This window comes from Callorhinus ursinus, unplaced genomic scaffold (assembly GCF_003265705.2).
Source record: "Callorhinus ursinus isolate GAN/ISIS: 27379988/994484 unplaced genomic scaffold, GSC_fseal_2.0 scaffold21, whole genome shotgun sequence".
NCBI lineage: Eukaryota > Metazoa > Chordata > Mammalia > Carnivora > Otariidae > Callorhinus > Callorhinus ursinus.
Genome location: NW_027397083.1, coordinates 1,009,453 through 1,029,242, shown reverse-complemented (window position 1 = coordinate 1,029,242; position 19,790 = coordinate 1,009,453). Strand labels below are relative to the sequence as shown.

Genomic DNA, 19,790 nt, shown 5'->3' with positions numbered 1-19,790 from the left:
GTCTCCTGCAAAGGAAGAGCAGGAAGTGCTGAATCTTCCTTTGCCGAGTTGCTTTATTACCTGAGTAAAAGAAAGGATTGCAAGGGACGCCTGGGTGGCTCGGTTGGTTAAGCGGCTGCCTTCGGCTCGGGTCATGATCCCAGGGTCCTGGGATCGAGTCCCACATCAGGCTCCTTGCTTGGCGGGGACCCTGCTTCTCCCTCTGCCTGCCTCTCCCCCTGCTTGTGTTCTGTCTCTCTCTCTGACAAATAAATAAATAAAAATTTAGAAAATAAAGGATGGCAAGTTTTGTTTTGTGCAAAAATAATAACAGTTACTCAAATATTCTTGTTTGTTAAAAAATTAAAATAAAAATTAAGTGTTGGGTATTTTGTCATATAAAAGTTGTGAGAGGTAAAACACTGCCGTGTCTAAATAATTATTTCAAATACTGTTTTATAAAGAATGGAAGTTTCAGATCTAATTCTTAAGTTCATTATGACAAATAAGTTTTAATAGTAATCCAGATCTAAAACCTCTCGACTGATATAAAAAATATAAGAAATGGATAAGAGAAAGGAAAGAGAGGAAAAACTGTGGTAATTTTCTCAAACCGTATAAAGAGTGACTCAGTATAAACCACATTATTATTTAGATGTGGATGATTAGAGAAAAGTTTATTCTTTATATATTCTCTAACAATTTAGTATTAGTCACCTTAATATTAACCACAAAAAGAATGTATTTTTCCAGATATATGTAATATAAACATATATATCTTTCCCCCAAATTAAAGAGAAAAATGAAGGAAGGAAGCTATCATTCAAAAGAAAAAGAAGAACAAAATGGATGCAGAATTCCACAGAACAAAAGTCTTTTAAGAAATGTGGTCCATGAGAGACTATGGACTCTGAGAAACAAACAGGGTTCTAGAGGGGAGGGGGTGGGGGATGGGTTAGCCTGGTGATGGGTATTAAGGAGGGCACGTTCTGCACGGAGCACTGGGTGTTATAAGAAAACAATGGATCGTGGATCACCACATCAAAAACTAATGATGTATTGTATGGTGACTAACATAACATAATACAATTAAAAAAAAAAGAAATGTGGTCAGAAGCAGAATGATACATTATCACTTAGGACAATAAATACAGATGGGCATATATACTGTATTAAGACATAAAGATGTTCAGATTGAGTTAGGAAACAAAATATTTTTAAAAGAAGAGAGGCAAAAATACAGTGTCATATAAAAACTACCACTCTTTTTATCTGAAAAGTTTCTGGAAATTTTTTAAATATGAAATAAACCATGATCCCCAACCAAAAGAGATGACAAGCATCTGATTGTCTCTATAAAAACCCCAAGGCGGCCAACTGAGAAGTAGTTAGAACTGATAAGAAAATGTCTTAAGATGGCCAATAGTTAACTGATTTGTACTTCACCTCCTTGATCTCCTTTTCCTCTATAAAATATTGTGTAGGGTGTTCACAGCCCACTGAATTAATTCTAGACAAGCAGTCTTCATTTCCATACCCCTGAGTATTTACACTCCCTCCAGTTGAGGTTTTTGCTTATCAAATCCATTGTTTTTGTTTCCAACCATGAATAAGCCAAGTACACTTATTATTATTCAAGTTAATAGAATAGTGTATGAAATGTTGAACTATGAATGCAAAAAAGAATTTTTCAGTGAATGAAATCATATGGTATTTGTCTTTCTCTGACTGACTTATTTTGCTTAGCCTGATACCATCTAGTTCCATCCACATTATTGAAATTGGCAAGATTTCATTCTTTTTTTTTTTTTTTTCTGAGCAGGGAGCCCAATGTGGGGCTCCATCTCAGGACCCTGAGATCATGACCTGAGTTGAAGGCAGCTGCTTAACTGACTGAGCCACCCAGGCGCCCCAAGATTTCATTCTTTTTGATGGCTAAGTGATATTCCATTGTGTGTATATATATATATATATGTGTGTGTGTGTATATATGTGTGTGTGTGTGTGTGTGTGTGCGTGTGTGTGTATACCATATCTTTTATATCCATTCATCAAGGTAAATCAGTTGTAATGTTTTGGAAATATTTGAGAAAAGTGAGTTGCAAATGAATAATTACTGATGAATTAGCGAAAATGAGCAGAACTACTGCATAAGTTAGAGGGTAATATTAAAAATGATCTGTGTATAAGCATTCATGAAACATTTATTATTTGACCATAATTATGAGAAATAAAAAAAATGAGGGGCGCCTGGGTGACTCAGTAGGTTAAGCATCTGCCTTTGGCTCAGGTCATGATCCCAGGGTGCTGGGATCAAGATCTGCATCAGGCTCCCTGCTCGGCAGGGAGTCTGCTTCTGCCTCTCCCCTTACCCTCCTCCTGCTCATGCTCTCTCTCTCTCTCTCTCTCTCAAATAAATAAATAAAATCTTTAAAAAAATGATCTGTGTCCTTAATCATGCAAGGGAGACCTGATGTTTAACAGAATTTAAGAAAAACTTTTCTAAATGAGGGTTTCCTATGTAATCTTTCTAGAATACCAGAGCTATAAAATGCTCCTCCTCCCAGATAGAAAGATAGATACAGGCATACAAATAAACATGTGTACATTTATAAATAAATGGATTAATAGATACATGGATGCATATGTACACATTCAAGCACATTTGGGAAAAACGAAATTTTCTCTTTGTGATCCACTGTGGAGATAAGCATCAAAAGGACTTTAGAATCCTGATATGAATATGTATAAATTTAACTTTTCAGGGGCACCTGGGTGGCTCAGTTGGTTAAGCGTCTGCCTTCGGCTCAGGTCCTGATCCCAGGGTCCTGGATCCTGGGATCGAGCCCCACATCGGGCTCTCTGCTCAGCGGGGACCCTGCTTCTCTTTCTCCCTCTGCCTGCCGCTCCCCCTGCTTGTGCTCTCTCTCTTTCTGTCAAATAAATAAAATAAAATCTTTAAAAAAATTTAACTTTTCAAAACTTATTTCTCTGGTGTTTCATGAAAGCTTCTTTAGGTGCCTTGGAAGCATAGTCAAACATAATAATAATTTCTTGTACCATAATGTGAAGGCACGCTTCTAAATTCTCTGCATGTATTAATTCAGATGCACCTCACAACGACACCATGAGGCAGGTAATATGTTATACCTATTTTACAGATAAAGAACTGAGGTCTCAAAAGATTAAATAGTCTAGATTAAACAACTAGTCCGTGGTGGAGTTGTGATGTAAGCCCGAGCATTTTGGATCTAGAAAAGAAAGATCTAAGTTTGGGTCTTGGCTTTACCACTTCCTAGTTCCCACTTTCCTCCCTGTCTTTCCCTTCCTCCCTCCCTTCCTCTTGGTCTTTCTGTCTCCCTCCTTCCCCATCTCCTCTCTCTTTCTCTCGTTCTTTTCTCTTAAAGTATAAAACACAGTCCTAGCTCAAGGGCTGTACCAAAAGAGGCTGAATTTGGTCTGCAGTCTAGTTTGCCTACCCTTGCTCTAAAGTATTATACACAGCAGGTTAAGATCAATTAGGGAAAAAATAGCCATTAGTTTTTACAAAGTAAAGTCTCCGAAGATGTTTCCTTACCTCTTTGCAATTCACTGCATTCCCTCAGCCATCAGATAACATTCATAAGGGCAAAAGTTTTGTTTCTGCCTATAGATGATTGAGGCAGCTCTTCCAGAATGCTGCCTGACCCTCTGTATTCTGTTCTTTAAGGATGAAAGGAAATAAGGATACATGGGATCCAGATGTGCATGATCCCCTAGAAATGAAAAGTGACTAGTAGGTGATGTCTTCATAGCACATCAATGTGCATGGGCAAGAGTACGCTGGTGTTCAGGAAGAGTCAGGTTTTAGAAAGCCATTCTTGGGATAGGACAAGATGAAGAGGAACCCAGGAAAGTAAGGATACTTTGGAATTATTCTAAGCCAGAGTCTTACATGGAAGGCCCAGAATCCTTTTCTGCACTCTTCTCTTTACTCAGAGGCTGTTCTTGCCTGATGTAGCCAGATAACTTAGTGCCTATAGGATATCTTAAGATAATGGCTCCCCAAGAGGAGGAATTTCCCCAGTGGCCTTTTTAAAACCAAATCTAACTAAAAAATACTGGGAGGAGACTTCCTGGGTTGATCAACTCTGACAAAGTTAACTTTTGGAGGGGCACCTGGGTGGCTCAGTCTTTAAGCGCCTGCCTTCAGCCCAGGTCGTGATCCCGGGGTCCTGGGATCGAGCCCCGCATCGCGTTCCCCCAGCTCAGCGGGAAGCCTGCTTCTCCCTCTCGCACTCCCCCTGCTTATGTTCCTTCTCTCACTGTCTCTCTCTGTGTCAAATAAATAAATAAAATCTTAAAAAACAAGTTATCTTTGGGGCAACTTTTCACATGATAATCATAGACAACTGTCATCTGGCGACCACAGGGTTGTATCCTCATTCCTAGCTATACCCAACCCATAAGAACCTATGGATAGGTATTCTGGCAAATTCAATCTAGGGGAAATGTTCATGCCAGCTCAAGGGTCCCAGAAGACGTAGACTGCATTAAAATTACCCTTGCCTGGATAATTGGGAATGTGAATTTTAGGCTGAGCTTTGTCACTCAAATGCTAAGTTACCTCAGGCAAATTTTAAAGATTTTTATATCTGAATTTCCTCATCTATATTATGAGTGGTTGGACTAGATGATGTTCATAGTCCCCTCGCTCCTCAAAACTCTACAATTTCTACTTCTCTCTCAAGGAGCAGAGAACTTGTGGAAGAACTGTGTCCCGCCTGTCGCTTGCTGCTGTCTCGTTTCCCCTGTCAGTCATATCCTACTTTGCTCTGCTGAACCTGCCCTGTTCCTGCTCATTTCTGTGATGATAATTAACTTGGATATCATATTTATAATGAGATATCATGCTTGTGCTTATGTTTATAATTTCAGGCCCCAAGCAAGTGGGTGGCTTGACTTAGCTATTGGGTATTTGAACACCTTTGCCATGAGCCAGCATGTTATTTTGGCATTCACCCAACTAAATCACTGGAGCACTTTCAGCCTATCACAGACAGGTTACAAGTCTAGTCATACCTTTGAGCAAAAGTATATATTAACACGGTATATAATTGCTATGTAGTTAGAGTAGTGGAAGAAGATTTTTCCCATTACTTTCTTCTTAGATGTTAAAGGGATAATGACTGATGAAATTTCACTCAATCCATAAGGAAAACTATTGACTATGGAGTTGCAGATTACCTTCAATGGGTTCCAAATGCTCTAACCCCCGAATCGGTAAGGTTCATCCCAATCGAGAAGTTCAGAAGCGTTTGTCTGTATAATGACGCTGACACATACTCATGGTAGAATTTGGAGTTGGAATAAATGATTCTTGATGGATTCATCAAAAACTGTATTTATGGAAGGGGTTTCACACCATGCAAACAAGCAACTCTTCATGTCAGGATGTGACAGAAATACTCCTTCACATCCACAGGTGCTCAGCATCTTCTCTGCCCCCCCTTCTTTTCACCCTCCACCCACATTCTCAGCAAATAGTACTCCTTTGGGAAAGCCATCAATAAAATACACATACGCCATCCCAAAGCACATCTGGCTCTCTCTCACTAGAACATTAAAAATGGCTACTTTTATGAAGTACTCACAGAGGTCACAACGTGAAACATATCATGTCTCCACTGGTTGGGTTAAACAAAGTCAGACAGAGAACTTGGTCTTTGCTATGGTTTCCCCATATGGTCCTTGGTGCCAGGAAGATTGTCCTCAGGTGGAAGTAGTATATAAACACAGGTCTGGGTCAGAAAGTTCAAGAACCTGCAGGAGAGGAGAAATAAGGTGAGGTGTTATGAAGTGGGAGAGAGGCAGAGAGATTGATGGTCCAGTTCTGTCTCTATTACTTTTGCTAAATGTATAATAAAAATAATTTTAAAATTTATTTCTTGGCAGTATGTCAAGCACTGTACTAAGTACATAAAATATATTATCTCATTAAATCTTACCCCAACTCTATGAAGTAGGTACTATTATTATGCACATTTATAGACAGGGTAACCAAGGCATTATTAATATAGTTTGAATCCAGATTGTCTCATATCAAGGCTTTTGATTTAACTCTTGCATTAGTACTCTCTCTTTCCTTCCTTCCTTCCTTCTTTCCTTCCTTCCTTCCTTCCTTCCTTCCTTCCTCTCTTTCTTTCCAACTACTAGCACAAGAGACTCCTTCAGAATGGAGAATTCACGAAACAATTTTTTATGGTTGTAAGAGTGTTAGTGCTTTCTTTTCTGGATGTTTGTCTTTCTAATGAGAATTCCTGAGAAGAGTCTTGTCCTTGCAGTCTGGTTTGCAAGGAGTGACAGCTCAAACTATGAGGCGTCCATGAGGAATAAAGACTTTCACTGTCATCTAGAGCGAGAGTATCTAGCACTATTACAGTGAAAGCCTTCAATGGATGCCAGTTCTTATCCCCTCTGCTTCCTTCTGGCTATCAGGCCACAGGGTAGAAAAGATTGGATCATTATTTTTTTCTTTTCTTTTTTTAAGATTTATTTATTTATTTTAGAGAGAGAACGTGAGTGTGGGGAGGGGCAGAGAGAGAGAGAATCCTCAAGCAGACTCCCCACTGATTGTGAAGTCCAATGCGGGGCTCGATCCCAAGACCCTGAGATCATGACCTGAGCCAAAATCAAAGAGTTGGCCACTTGACTGAGCCACCCAGCCACCCTGGGTCATTATTTTTTTTCTATTCCATATTCATCAGTAGAGGTTTTCTTATAAAGGTTAGATATCCTGGTATTTATTGTTTCCATATGTTAGACTCAAACTGATCATTTTTAAAAATTTTATTATGTTATGTTAATCACCATACATTACATCATTAATTTTTGATGTAGTGTTCCGTGATTCATTGTTTGCATATAACACCCAGTGCTCCATTCAAACTGATCATTTTTAATTTCTTGAATTTTGTGATCATCTGGAAGTCCTCAAAAGCTTGCAGGGTGACAGGTGAACTCTATTCTAACATATAAGCATGGGGTTGGTTAGTGAGGAGGAATATGGTTTGTACTTTCATGGGATGAGGGAAGAAAGAACATTATGGGGTGATCTGAGAGATGCCCTCTATTTGGGCACATAAAATGAGCAAATCTTGAGTCTTATAATTAGCCATCAGGGACCCAGCTTGGTGCTGACTCATTTACTCAATCTCAGTTCATTCACTCATTCATTTATTCACTCATGTAATCATCCAGTCACACATCCCCTCACTCTTCGGTTTAATTTTTCACTGAATAAGCATTTGATGGTTCCTATTAAAAATCAAGCCTGGTAGAGATGAGAGGGCAGTTGTATGAGCTAACAGCAGTCCTCAGGCAGGTACAATTCCATCAGACACCAGGTCCAGGGATCATCTTTTGACTTGTAGAAAACTGTCTCTGGGCCTGATTGAACCTGAGTGGCTAAGGATATCATTTCATTCTTCTGTGGCTCAACTAAAAAGATTTCCCCTCACTGTTGATCTGAAGTTCAGCATCTTGTCAAAGTCAAAGTCACAGTTACTAGTTTGGGGGAGGGCTTGAGTTCATTTGGCTGTTCCTAATGATTCTATCTTAGTTCATTCAGGCTGCTGTAACAAAACATCATAGATTGGGTGGCTTACAAACAACATAAATTTATTTCTTTTCGCAGTTCTGGAGGCTGGGAAGTCCAAAGTCAACGCACTGGCAGATTTCATGTCTGATGAGAGCCTGTTTCCTGGTTCACAGTTGGCTGTCTCTTTTGCTACTTCATCCCATGGTGGAAGGGGCAAGGGACTTCTCTGGGATCTCTTTTTTAATCCCCTTCACCAGACACTTAAACTGCCTCCTCTGAAAGACCCATCTCCTACTACCATCACATGGGATGTTAGGATTTAATGTATGAAAGTTGGGGACACACATTCAGTCTATAGCTGGTCCCATTCCCAGAAATAATCTGACAGAAACTTTTAGTTGCATACATTTATTAAACATTTTTATTAAAAAGTTACAGAAGCATCTTTGAGAGGAGGTGAATTGCTACATTATTCCATTGCTGTCCACCACAGGGTGTTTGATGTGGTTAAATCATTGTCTAAACCTGCCCCCTGAATGTGCTACACAGCCCTTGTGACTCATACCCCACACCAGCCCACCAGGACTTCGAAGGTTAGAGCATGGAGGATTTCTGGGCACACATTCACCTTTTACTGTCTTTCTTATTTCTCTCCAATGAGGCAATGAGACATTTGGGATTTGATGAAGGTGAGCACATCTGATGTTCAGGTTCACGGGCATCCACCTTTCTAAAAGTAGATATTCACTGGAGCATACGGGATTCCCGGCTAAGCTGCTTTATCTAAGTGAGTACGTAGCATAAATGTCTAGAAAACAGGGATGACAGATCTTCCCAGAGAGCAAGGGCTTCATTGTAAGAGTAGCAACGCATGGACAGAACACGTGGGCTCTGGTCCCCTTTACATACCTCTGATGACCTCAAAGACCAGTGTTGTTTAATGTGCTCCTGCTTAGAGCTGTGAGGGGCTTGGAGATTTGGGTTCTTCAGAATGTCAACACTGAAGGAGAGTTAAACACTTTCAAGGAGATGTTAGATCAATATTATTGTGACTTTTCATGTCTCCTTGTGTCCTAATGCTTTAGTTACAAAGATAATCTTGTTATACTGAGAAGATTAGTGGACCTTGATGAAAGAGAAAAAAATTTTTTAAATTTTTATTTAATTTTTATTTTTTTTAGAGAGAGACAGTATGGGGGAGGGGCAGAGGGAAAAGGAGAGAGAGAGAGAGAATCTTAAGCAGACTCCCTTCTGAGCACGGAGCCTGACATGGGGCTCGATCCCATGACCCTGAGATCATGACCCAACTGGAAATCATGAGTTAGATGCTCAACCAACTGAGCCAAAAGAGAAAAATTCTTAACCTTAATATCCTTTATGACCACTGCATTGTAGCTGAACTAAACTGGAAAGGGTGTGCTCTGGAGTCCCACAGACTTGGGTTCAAAATTTTCTCTTTGCCACCCTTTGCCTGTGTCTGAGCCTCCATTTCCTCCTCTCTATATGGCTGATCTCCTCAGAGGTAGTGTGGGATCTGAATGAGTTCATATATGCAGATAAAGAGCAGACACTAGATACGACATATAAATTTTCTCTTTTCTTTGGTCTCCATCCCCTTTTTATACCAGGCTCTGAGGAAGTGACTGCATTTGGCAATCTCCTATTATCCAGGTCTTATCCCTAGATCCATTCAATCCTACACTCTGGGGGTGGATTCAAGAAGCAGTATTTTAAAATCTCCTCTAGATTATTGTCATGTGCAGCCAAGGTTGAGAACCCTTGTTCTAGATTAGTGTTTCTAGGTTGAGTCCAGTGGTTTCCAAACTTTTCAAAGTCACTAGGAGGGCTTGCTGAGGCACAAATAGCTGGGCTATACTCCTAGAGTTTCTGAATCGGTAGGTCTGGGGTGGGGGGTTTCTATAATTGGCCCTTCTAAAAAATTCCAGGTGAAGCTGATGCTGCTGGTCTTGCAACAATGCTTTTGAAATGCTGCTCCAGGGAAACAGTTCTCAAAGTGTGATCTGCGCACCAAACTCATCTGAAATATAGGCGAAGCTTGTTAAGAATGCAGGCAGTCCTCTCTATCCATACTCTCTTATATGAACTTTATGAGAACTCAGGTAAGGAATAGGTATGGATATATTTTCACCCTCTGAACTATGTTCTTCTCTCTGAAATTCAGGGACCAAATAGATTAAGCTCACATAGTATCCCTCATTATCTGTGCTCACCACTGGCATTTTTCCTAAGCTCAGGATCTAGGTATATGTGGATAGTGGGGGATAATTCTACAGATTTCTTTTTTTTTTTAATTTTTAAAGATTTTATTTATTTATTTGACAGAAAGCGAGAGAGCACAAGCAGGGGGAGCAATAGAGGGAGAGGCAGAAGCAGGCTCCCCACTGAGCAGGAAGGGAGCCTGATGTGGGCCTCGATCCCAGGACTCTGGGATCATGACCCGAGCTGAAGGTAGATGCTTAACCATCTGAGCCACCCGGCCACCCCAATTCTACAGATTTCTAAGCTCTACCAGAAATATACTAAATTAGATTATCTGTATAGCTTCTAGAGTTCTGCATTTCAACATCTCTCAAGGTAATTCTTAAGGGCATGAATGTCTGAGAACTGTGCTTCTATACCATGTACAAAAATCATAGAGTTATTTTGAATTCTAGTAATTAAAAATGTAATTCTGGTATCATACACTTATGAGATTCATTTGCGAACTCTTTAAACCAATGTAGTCTAAGATCTCATATTATCCAGGAATATAATTCTCGTTTTAAGATAGAAGCAACATCCTCTTTCTGGAAAAAGATATCCAAAATTTTTCCTACCCAGTCACATTCCCAAAGCATGACTAGAACCAATCTCATTTGGGAGGGAGGGAGCTTCTTAGAAAAATGAAAGACAAGAAAGAATTAAAATTCACAAAAATATTCTTAGATACTAGAAGTCCAATAGAAATATCACATGGTTTGCATGCTATTTTTAATCAGTAGGCTAAGCCCAGTGAAGACTTTGCTTTTCCAACCACCTTCTGAAATGCACTCTTGACCTCTTTGTTCCTTGGGCTGTAGACCACAGGGTTCAGCATGGGGATGACCATGGTGTAGAACACGGATGCCATTTTGTCTGTGTCCATGGAATGACTAGAACTTGGCTGTAAGTACATGATGATAATCGTCCCATAGAAGATGGAAACAGTGGTCAGGTGGGATGCACAGGTGGAGAAAGCCTTCTTCTGTCCCTCAGCTGAGCGCATTCTCAAGATAGCAATAAAAATGAACAGATAAGAGTTCAAGATAACAAAAGACATTGAATGCTGCCAATGTGAAGAGCACAACCTCATTCATGTGGATATCAGAGCAAGAGAGCCAGCAGTGGGGGAATGTCACAGAAAAAGTGATTAATTATGTTGGAACGACAGAAGGAGAGGTGGAAGGTGAGGGCAACATGGATGGAAGACTGCAAGAGTCCACAGATGTAGGAGCCAGTGGCCAGTGAGGTACACATAGCACTTGGCACAGTGGTGGCGTAATGCAGGGGTTTGCACACTGCTGCATGGCGGTCAAAGGCCATTGAGGCCAAGAGGAAACTTCCAGTAGTGGCAAAGGCTGAAAAGAAGAACATCTGGGCAGCACATGCATTGTAGGATATGATCTTATCCCCTGTGAGAAACCCCACCATTACCTTGGGAGTGACAGCTGAAGCATAAATGCAGCCCACGAGGGAGAGGTTGCTGAGGAAGAAGTACATGGGAATGTGGAGACGAGAGTCCAACAGAATCAACACGATCATTCCAATGTTCCCAACAAGAATGATGAAGTAAATGATAGTGAAGACTGCAAATAAAGGGATCTGCATCTCTAGGGCATCTGTTAAGCCCACAAGAATGAATTCAGTCACCTCTGAAATGTTCTCCATCAGAGTCATTTGGGAATCATCATGAGAGGCACCTATGACAAACTGAGCAAACACGAGATAATGCAATTTGATCACTAGCATGGGAACTGACTGTGAACAGGGTCTTTTGCCCACATGTGCAGGTTTCTGTCAAGGGCAGGAGCCTGTGTACAGCAAGTTGGACTGAACACTGGGTAAGTGTGGGTTGAGCAAGCTCTTCTTCTAAAAGTGATGTGGAAGGACACTGGGATGTCCTTGCTGACTGTGCTGCCATAAGGGGACTATATTATGACTCTGGAGGCACATTTCAGCTTGCCTGCTGTATGGTGTATTCTATTACACTAAACCAGTAGGACTTTTTCCCACTACTTGCCATACCTCCAAAGCACTCTTATTGCAAATACAGAGAAAGCTTAATCAACAGAAAGGAAAAGAAAGACATTGGCATGTGATACAACAAGCTTCATTAAATACATTTCCTGTCTCTGAGAGACCCTCACTGACTTGTTCATAGTAGCTGAAGATATACAGAGATTTGGGACTCTGCTCTACTCTTTTTAATTCACAAGGGCCCTTAATTGGGTGCTCCACATTAACCATTGGCCCCTGAAGGAAACTTCATGATTTCTGGCCCTTCTTAGCCATATTTTGGCATCTTTCAGTAACTCTAAAAAAGAAGGAATGGTTTTTCAAAAGGTGGAAGCAAAACTTTAGTTGTTTTCTCTCTTTGTCACACTCTTTATTTTTCTCCTGGGCTGATGTTTTCCAACTCCTACCACCACCTATGTCTTTGCTTTATTCATTGGAAGGGAGAATGGGGGGAGATGGAAGAGTTACTTTCATTCTCACCTAGAGACTTTGTATCCTCAACCAAGCCATGGATGGCCCTCTGTGTTATCTGGTCTATCTGGTTGTGCTCACCTCTGGTGGCAGCTTAGCTAACAGCTTACTGTGGCTGCCATGGGTGTAAGTATGAGAAGCCCTCTCAACCCAAGAGACGCTTCTGACTCTGGAATCTATCACATTCATTTCTCCTGGATTAAAAATCCTTCATATTGAAGGAAGGATATTAGCCCTGCCTTTAAGAATAGCCTAGCGAGAGCGATCTATTATCCAAAAGATATGTTCATCATAATGTATTCCTAAAGTAGAGATATGTATTTCCAGGGTGCTTTGGAAGTAGAAAGGATGTATGTTTAGCCCAACACAGGGACTAAGGAAAACCCTCTGGAGATGATTACTCCTGAGTTGTGGCTTTGGAGACTCAAGAAATATAATAACAATTATTAGTTATTATAATAACAAATACTTATATAGTACTTACTTTGTATCAGGAAAACGTTCTAAGCTGTTCACATATATTAACTCATTTAGCAACTCTGGGAGGCAAATACTATTATTACCCTCAGTTTTACTTCAAATGGAACTGAGGCTTAAAGAAGTAAGTTACTTGCCTAAGTAAGCAAATCTGGTGGTAGAACTGGGATTTAAACCCAGCCAATATTGTCTAAAAAACCCGTAATACTAAGCAACCTTCTCAAAATAGTGGGTCAAGTTAATCATCTTTCCTGTGGTTCAGATTCCTGATCTTTCAAGTGGGAATGATCACAATTTTTATCTTTTGAGGTAGATGAATAGAATAACTTAGATCATGCAAAACACTTAAAATAATGTCAATTACACAGCAAGTACTCAAGTATTTCAAGCTGTTACTACCACTATTACTATACTAGGCAGAAGGAACATCATGGATAAAAGCATGAATTGGTGAGCACAATTGTATAACTAGACAATTATAAGCAGAGAGGTATTAATAATTAGTAAAATACATGGCACAGCCAAAATCTCATTTAGGGAGTGAGGTGCAAAAGTAGTTGGTAGAAATGAGACAGATAGGATTGAACCCTAAAGGAAAGAGCAGAAAAAATGTGTCAGGTGATAGATCAAATATAACCATTTAGAAGAAGAGCCTAAGGTGACTATTTATGCCACAGATAATAGAGGCATATAAATACAGATAAATGTCAGTCAATGATTAGCCACCTAGACGGGATGTGACCTTGGGAGCATTACTTCTACTCTGCAAACCTCAGTGTGTTGTCTGTGAAAAACCTAGTTCGTGTAATGCCCAGTGAATCTATTTTACACAGCTGAAAAGATGAAATTAAATGATTTATGGAGCTCAACTAATACGATGCCTGGCACATGGCATGTATTCAGTGATAATTCCCTCTTGTTCTCTTCAGAGCTGGCTTTGCACATAAGCCACCTCTGTACCAGGAGCTGGCATTACAAAATGAATAACACAATTCCTGACTTTTTAAGGGGGTAGAGGGAGACCAACCATGAGAGACTATGGACTCTGAGAAAAAAACTGAGGGTTCTAGAGGGGAGGGGGTGGGTGGATGGGTTAGCCTGGTGATGGGTATTAAAGAGGGCACATTCTGCGTGGAGCACTGGGTGTTAGATGCAAGCAATGAATCATGGAACACTACATCAAGAACTAATGATGTAATGTATGGTGATTAACATAACATAATAAAAAAAGGAAAAAAATAAAGGGGTAGAGTCAGCCAGCTCTAGAAATTATCCCCCCAAAGTGATAATTGCTTTTATAAAAGCATGTATAAAGTACTACAAAATGATCATGAAAGTGCCCGGAATGGGCCAGAACACCCTACTGGCAATGAAGTTACTTCCTTCTGAGACTTGTTCCTCAATTCTTAAATGTCTGTGCTTGCTAGAGTTTCCAGATTTGGCCCAAATGCACAGACATGTGAATCCAATTGCATTTATTTTTGAAAAAAATGTTTCTTTCTGTAACCGATGTACCAAGAATGGCCAAAGTATTGACCAAATTTCTTATCTATACTGTTTGTATAGACACAGATAGGACACAAAACAGCTTCTTTTGATGCAGGAATTTGAGATGTAGGGGTGTGGGTATGACTGTACCACAAATACATGCTCAATTCTGATCCTTGTTCTGTTGATAATCAGTTGGGTATAGACATGCTGCTGGCTGTTATCTTCTTAATTCACAAGATGAAAAACATTGTCCATCTCCCTCACAGTCTGCTCTCCTGCTCTGATGTGACAAGAAATATGAAAGTTTCTTGAAAAGCATAAAAGATGCTAACATTTTAGTCAAGCAATCTGAGTCGTTACTTTCCGTGGTCTACCTCTTGGTTACTGCAGGATATTCAGCCAATAATATTGAAAGTCCAAACTTTGACGTTCCCAAAGAAAATGAGTTTACACTTGAGATACCCAAACAGATGTTAAAAGTTCTACAACCCCTGAGATTCAGAAAGGGAGCTATATTTGCCCTGCTATTCCTTTAGCATTCTCTAAATAAAAAGAATAAGGAGGCATTGTCTCCCTTTTTGACTGTCACCCCAACCCTTCATTTAAGACATATGATTGCAATCAGTGGAAAGAGTGGTGAATGACCATCCAACAGGGGATCTATGATCTAGCTGATTTGACTTTGTTTCCCTCATTTGCAAAATGAACATGTTTGGACCTTCTAGAGCCCCTTTCCTTTCTAATTGACTATGGTTGTGTGTTTTCTTGATACTTACTTTTGTCCTAGGAACAGACAACAGAGGGCACAAGGTAGGGAGTATAGAAAACCTTCATGGCCACACTGTTGACCAGAAGTCCACATCCAGGAAAACATCATGCTGGAGAAGCTCCTTCCCCACCTGTGGAGTGTGTTGTGGAACATAACTTGTGCTCTTATAAATACCAGGTTTGAGACAAAGATCTTTTCACAGCACAGATCTCAGGGGAATGTTTAGTGTTTTGTGAGTGGATATCTCAGGAAGCTCCAGATTCAGGATTGGCCCTCCTGACCTGAACCTGACAGGAGCTATCAGAGGATAATGTCTGTGTGTATTTTAGCTGAGAGTGCTTTTGAAGACACAAGGGAATGGAAGCTTGGAGAGAGGAGCCTCCCATCAGCAAGTCAGCAGTACCACAGTCATGCTAGGGAACAAAAATAAAAACCTCACTAAGATTTTGGCTTAGGTGATGTCAGGTACTCATACAAGCTTTCTCAAATCTATGTCTTTCTTAAAGGCCTACAATTATCCCAGGGAATGTTATTTATTTATATTTTTAAATTAGTTTTTAAAGATTTTATTTACTTATTTGAGAGAGAGAGAGAGAGAGAGAGAGAGAGAGAGAGAGAGAGAGAGAGTGCGTGGTGGGAAAGGGCAGAGGGAGAGGGAGAAGGAGAGGGAGAATCTGAAGCAGACAATGCACTGAGCACAGAGCCCAACATGGGGCTTGATCTCACAATCTTGAGATCATCACCTGAGCTGAAATCAAGCATTGGACGCTTAACCAACTGAGCCACCCAGGTGCCCTTCCAGGAATGTTTTTTAAAACAAAATACTCATTTATCTTACCTTACAGAACTGGTTTGGGAATATTTGGGGGGATTCCCCCCTATTTTTAGAACTAAGGGTATGGATCCATTCTTTCCTCTGCATAGTCATCTTTGACCACAAATGAGCAGCATACAGAATTATCTCTCCTTCATCAGTGCGGTGCAAAGTAACTGCTGAAAGTTTGAGCTGTGAAGTCCTGGGGTCTGCCTTCAAATTCTAGTTCTGCCACCCGTTGCAGGGTGACCTTGGCCAAGTTATTCAGACTCTCAAAACTTCAAAATATTGTCTATAAAAAGAAGGATAATACTATATATCCCTCATAGGAGCATCCTAAAGATTAAATGAGATGTCTAACACATATCAAGAGGTCAATAAATTTAAGTGTTACTACTTTATCATCAGTAAAAAATGATACATTATGTGGAACAAAAATAGTGGTGCTCAAACATTTGCATCTGCTCCCCACATTTCCTTGTCCCCTAGAAGCTAGGGGACTAGTTAACTAGTTCCACGTAATGGGTTGGACAAGAAGTGATGTGTGTCATTTCTGGGTTTGAAGTATAGAAAAGCCAGTGTACAACTATGGAATGCCTCTCCCCTGCCACGGTACCTGAGGAGGCTTCTTCTTCCGGAGGGTGTAGCTACAGATGACAAAGCCTCCATCAGCTACGGTGTTTGAATGAACACATGCAGAGAGACTTCTCCTTTCCTGCATAACCTGTAAGGCACATGTAGTAGCAGAAGTAAGAAATAAATCTTTGCTGTGTTAAATCCCTGAACTTTGGGGCTGATTTGCTATTGCAAATGACATAGTCTATCCTGCCTAATACACATATAATGAGCTATGTATGTTTTGTTGTCTGCGTGTCTTTTTTTTTTTTAACAGATCCTTGAGTACTTGTCCCCTTATCATTTATTACAACAGCTTTATTGTTATATAATTAACAGACTATAAAATTCACCTGTTGGGACACCTGGGTAGCTCAGTTGGTTGAGCATCTGACTCTTGGTTTTGGCTTAGGTCATGATCTCAGGGTCATGAGATTGAGCCTCACATTTGGAGCATGGAGTCTGCATGAGATTCTCTCTCTTCCTCCCCCCTCCCCCCACTTCTGCATACTCTCTTGAAATAAATAAATTCTTAAAAAAATAAAATTCACTCGTTGATGTTTATAATTCAATGATTTTTTAGCATATTCAGAGTTGGCAACCATCACCACAGTCAACTTGAGAACATTTTCATCATATGAAAAAGAAACTCTGTACTGATTATCAGTCACTCCCATTACCTTCCACCTGCACCCCAGCTCTAGGAAACCACAAAGCTAATTCCGTCTCTATGGATTTGCCTTGTATGAAAATTTCATATAAATAGAATCATACAATATGTGACCATTTATGAGTGGCTTCTTTCACCTAGAATAATGTTTTTAAGGTTCATCCAGTTTTTACCATGCATAATACTTCACTCCTCTTCATCAGATTTTAATCTGATATGAGATTTCAAATAGTTCCTTTCACTCTCTAGATTGACCTATCATTTTCTACATGGTGTTTTCTGAATTACAAATATTTTAATTTTGATGAAATCCAATATGTATATCTTTTCTCTTGTTGCTTGTGCTTTTGGTGGTATACATAAAAAGGTTTCGTCCAACCAACGTTTAGGAAGATTTATTCCTATATTTTCTCCCAGCAGTCTTAGAGATGTAACTTTTACATTCAGGTTTATATTTTGAGTTAATTTTGTATGTGGTGTGAAGAAGGGGCTCAATTTCATTCTTTTTATGTGCAATATTTTTTATTGAGATATAATTCACATAAGATTCAGCATTTCAAAGTCTACCATTGGTGGCTTTTCATATTCACATTTTGCAGCCGTCCAAGTATCTTATTCCTGAACACTTCCATCACCATAAAGTTAAACCCAATATATGTGAGTGGTTACTCTCATTTTTCCTATTCCCTAATCCCCTGGCAATGAGTAATCAATTTTTTTTATTGGTTTACCTATTCTAGTTAATTCATAAAACTGGAATTATACAATATTTGTCCTTTTATGTCCAGCTTCTTTCATTTAGCATAATGTTTTTGAGGATCTTCCATGTTCTAACATGTGTTAGTTACTTCATTCCTTTTTATGGCTGAATGATATTCTATTGTATGGCTAGACCACATGTAATACATCAGTTGATGGATATTTGGGGTCTTTTAACTTTTTGGCAATTGTGAATAATGTTATGAGTATTATTATACAAGTTCTGTTTGAACATATGTTTTCAGTTCTCTTGGGTATAAACCTTCAAGTGAAATTGTGGGGTCATATGGTAACTCTATGTTTAACTTTTTTTTTTTTTTGAGAGAGAGAGCAAGCAAACAAAGAGGCAGAGAAAGATGGAGACAATCTCAAGCATGCTCCATTTTTAGCACAGGGCTCGATCTCATGACCCTGAGATCATGACCTGAGCCAAAATCAAGCGTTGGATGTTTGACTGACTGAACCACCCAGGTACCCCAAAACTAGTTGTGTCATATGAAATGTTCTAGAATTCTTTTCTAAAGAACTGAATAATAGGTGATGGACTAAATTACCAGTGATTCAAATATATTAACTGTTGGACTGACTGCTTAATTAATTGGTTGACTGAATAATTTAACGAATGTTTATTGGGAAATTAGCGTGAACCAGGCTATCCTTTATGCATTGGAGATTAAGTTGTTGGTAAACAAGATAAAGTCACTCTTCTTGTGCAGTGTAGAGTCTATGTAGATAGGTAAATTAATATACAAATGAACAAAAAAAAATAGAAATGGTTGAGGAGTGATTAGAACCATGAAGAATAAAGCAAGTTGAGAACAATGTCCATGGGGGGTGGGGTGACCATAATATGGTAACTTTTAAGCAAAGACCTGAGGGAAGTGAGGGAGCTTTCTGAGCATTAGCAACAGCAAGTACAAAGATACTGAGCAGCTTGGATTGTCCAGGAACAGCAGGGAACTCAGTGTGAGTGAAGTGGAGGGAACAAAGAGGAGAGCAGCAAGACATGACGTAATCTATCTGAACCTAAATTATCCCCACATGAGTAGCATTAGCCATTTTACAGTATTTTCAGAGAGAAAAACGGATGACAGAATTATTACTCCATGCATTTGTCTTACAAAGTTGAAGAGTTGGTAGTCCTACACAGAAAAATTGAGAAATTTCTTTATTATCAGTTGATCCCCTTTCTTATAATCTGGTCCTCTTGCTTTTGAAAATTACCATTACTTCTTCTACCAAATGGATTTCTGAAGACACAAATATTAACTTCTTCAAGATTTTATACACATATTGCTCCGAAAAAAAGTTCCAACAAAAAGTACATACTTAAAAATTATTTTATTTTGTTTTTTTTTTATTTTAATTTATTATGTTATATTAGTCACCAACAATACATCATTAGTTTTTGATGTAGTGATCCATGATTCATTGTTTTTGTATAACCTAATTTAAAAAATCCATGTCATGGGGCATCTGGATGGCTCAGTCGGTTAAGCGTCCGACTCTAAATTTCAGCTCAGGTCGTGACCTCAGCGTCATGGGATTGAGCCCATGTTGGGCTCTGTGGATGGTGTGGAGTACACTTGAGATTCTTCCTTCTCCTTCTGCCCTTCTCCCTGCTCTCTCCCTCTCTCTCTGTCTCTCTCAAATAAATACATAAATAAAATCTTAAAAAAAAATCCATGTCCTGTTTTTCTTCATTTCGGACTCTTGGAATAATTTTTTAAACTAGAAAAAAACCAAAAAATGCTAGACATTAACTTATATTCTGATCCACAATTAACTATTTTAACTTTTTAAAATTAAAAACTAGTCATACTCTAGCTACTTTTTAAATAAATTTCCCACTTTTGTGTGTATCTACACACATGGGATCCTTGTATGCATT

General features: G+C 39.4%; 1 pseudogene; it reads right to left on the bottom strand.

Moving 5' to 3' along the window:
* Positions 1-10,553: 10,553 nt before the first annotated feature.
* Positions 10,554-11,494, bottom strand: LOC112829351 (olfactory receptor 5B12-like; annotated as a pseudogene).
* Positions 11,495-19,790: the final 8,296 nt, after the last annotated feature.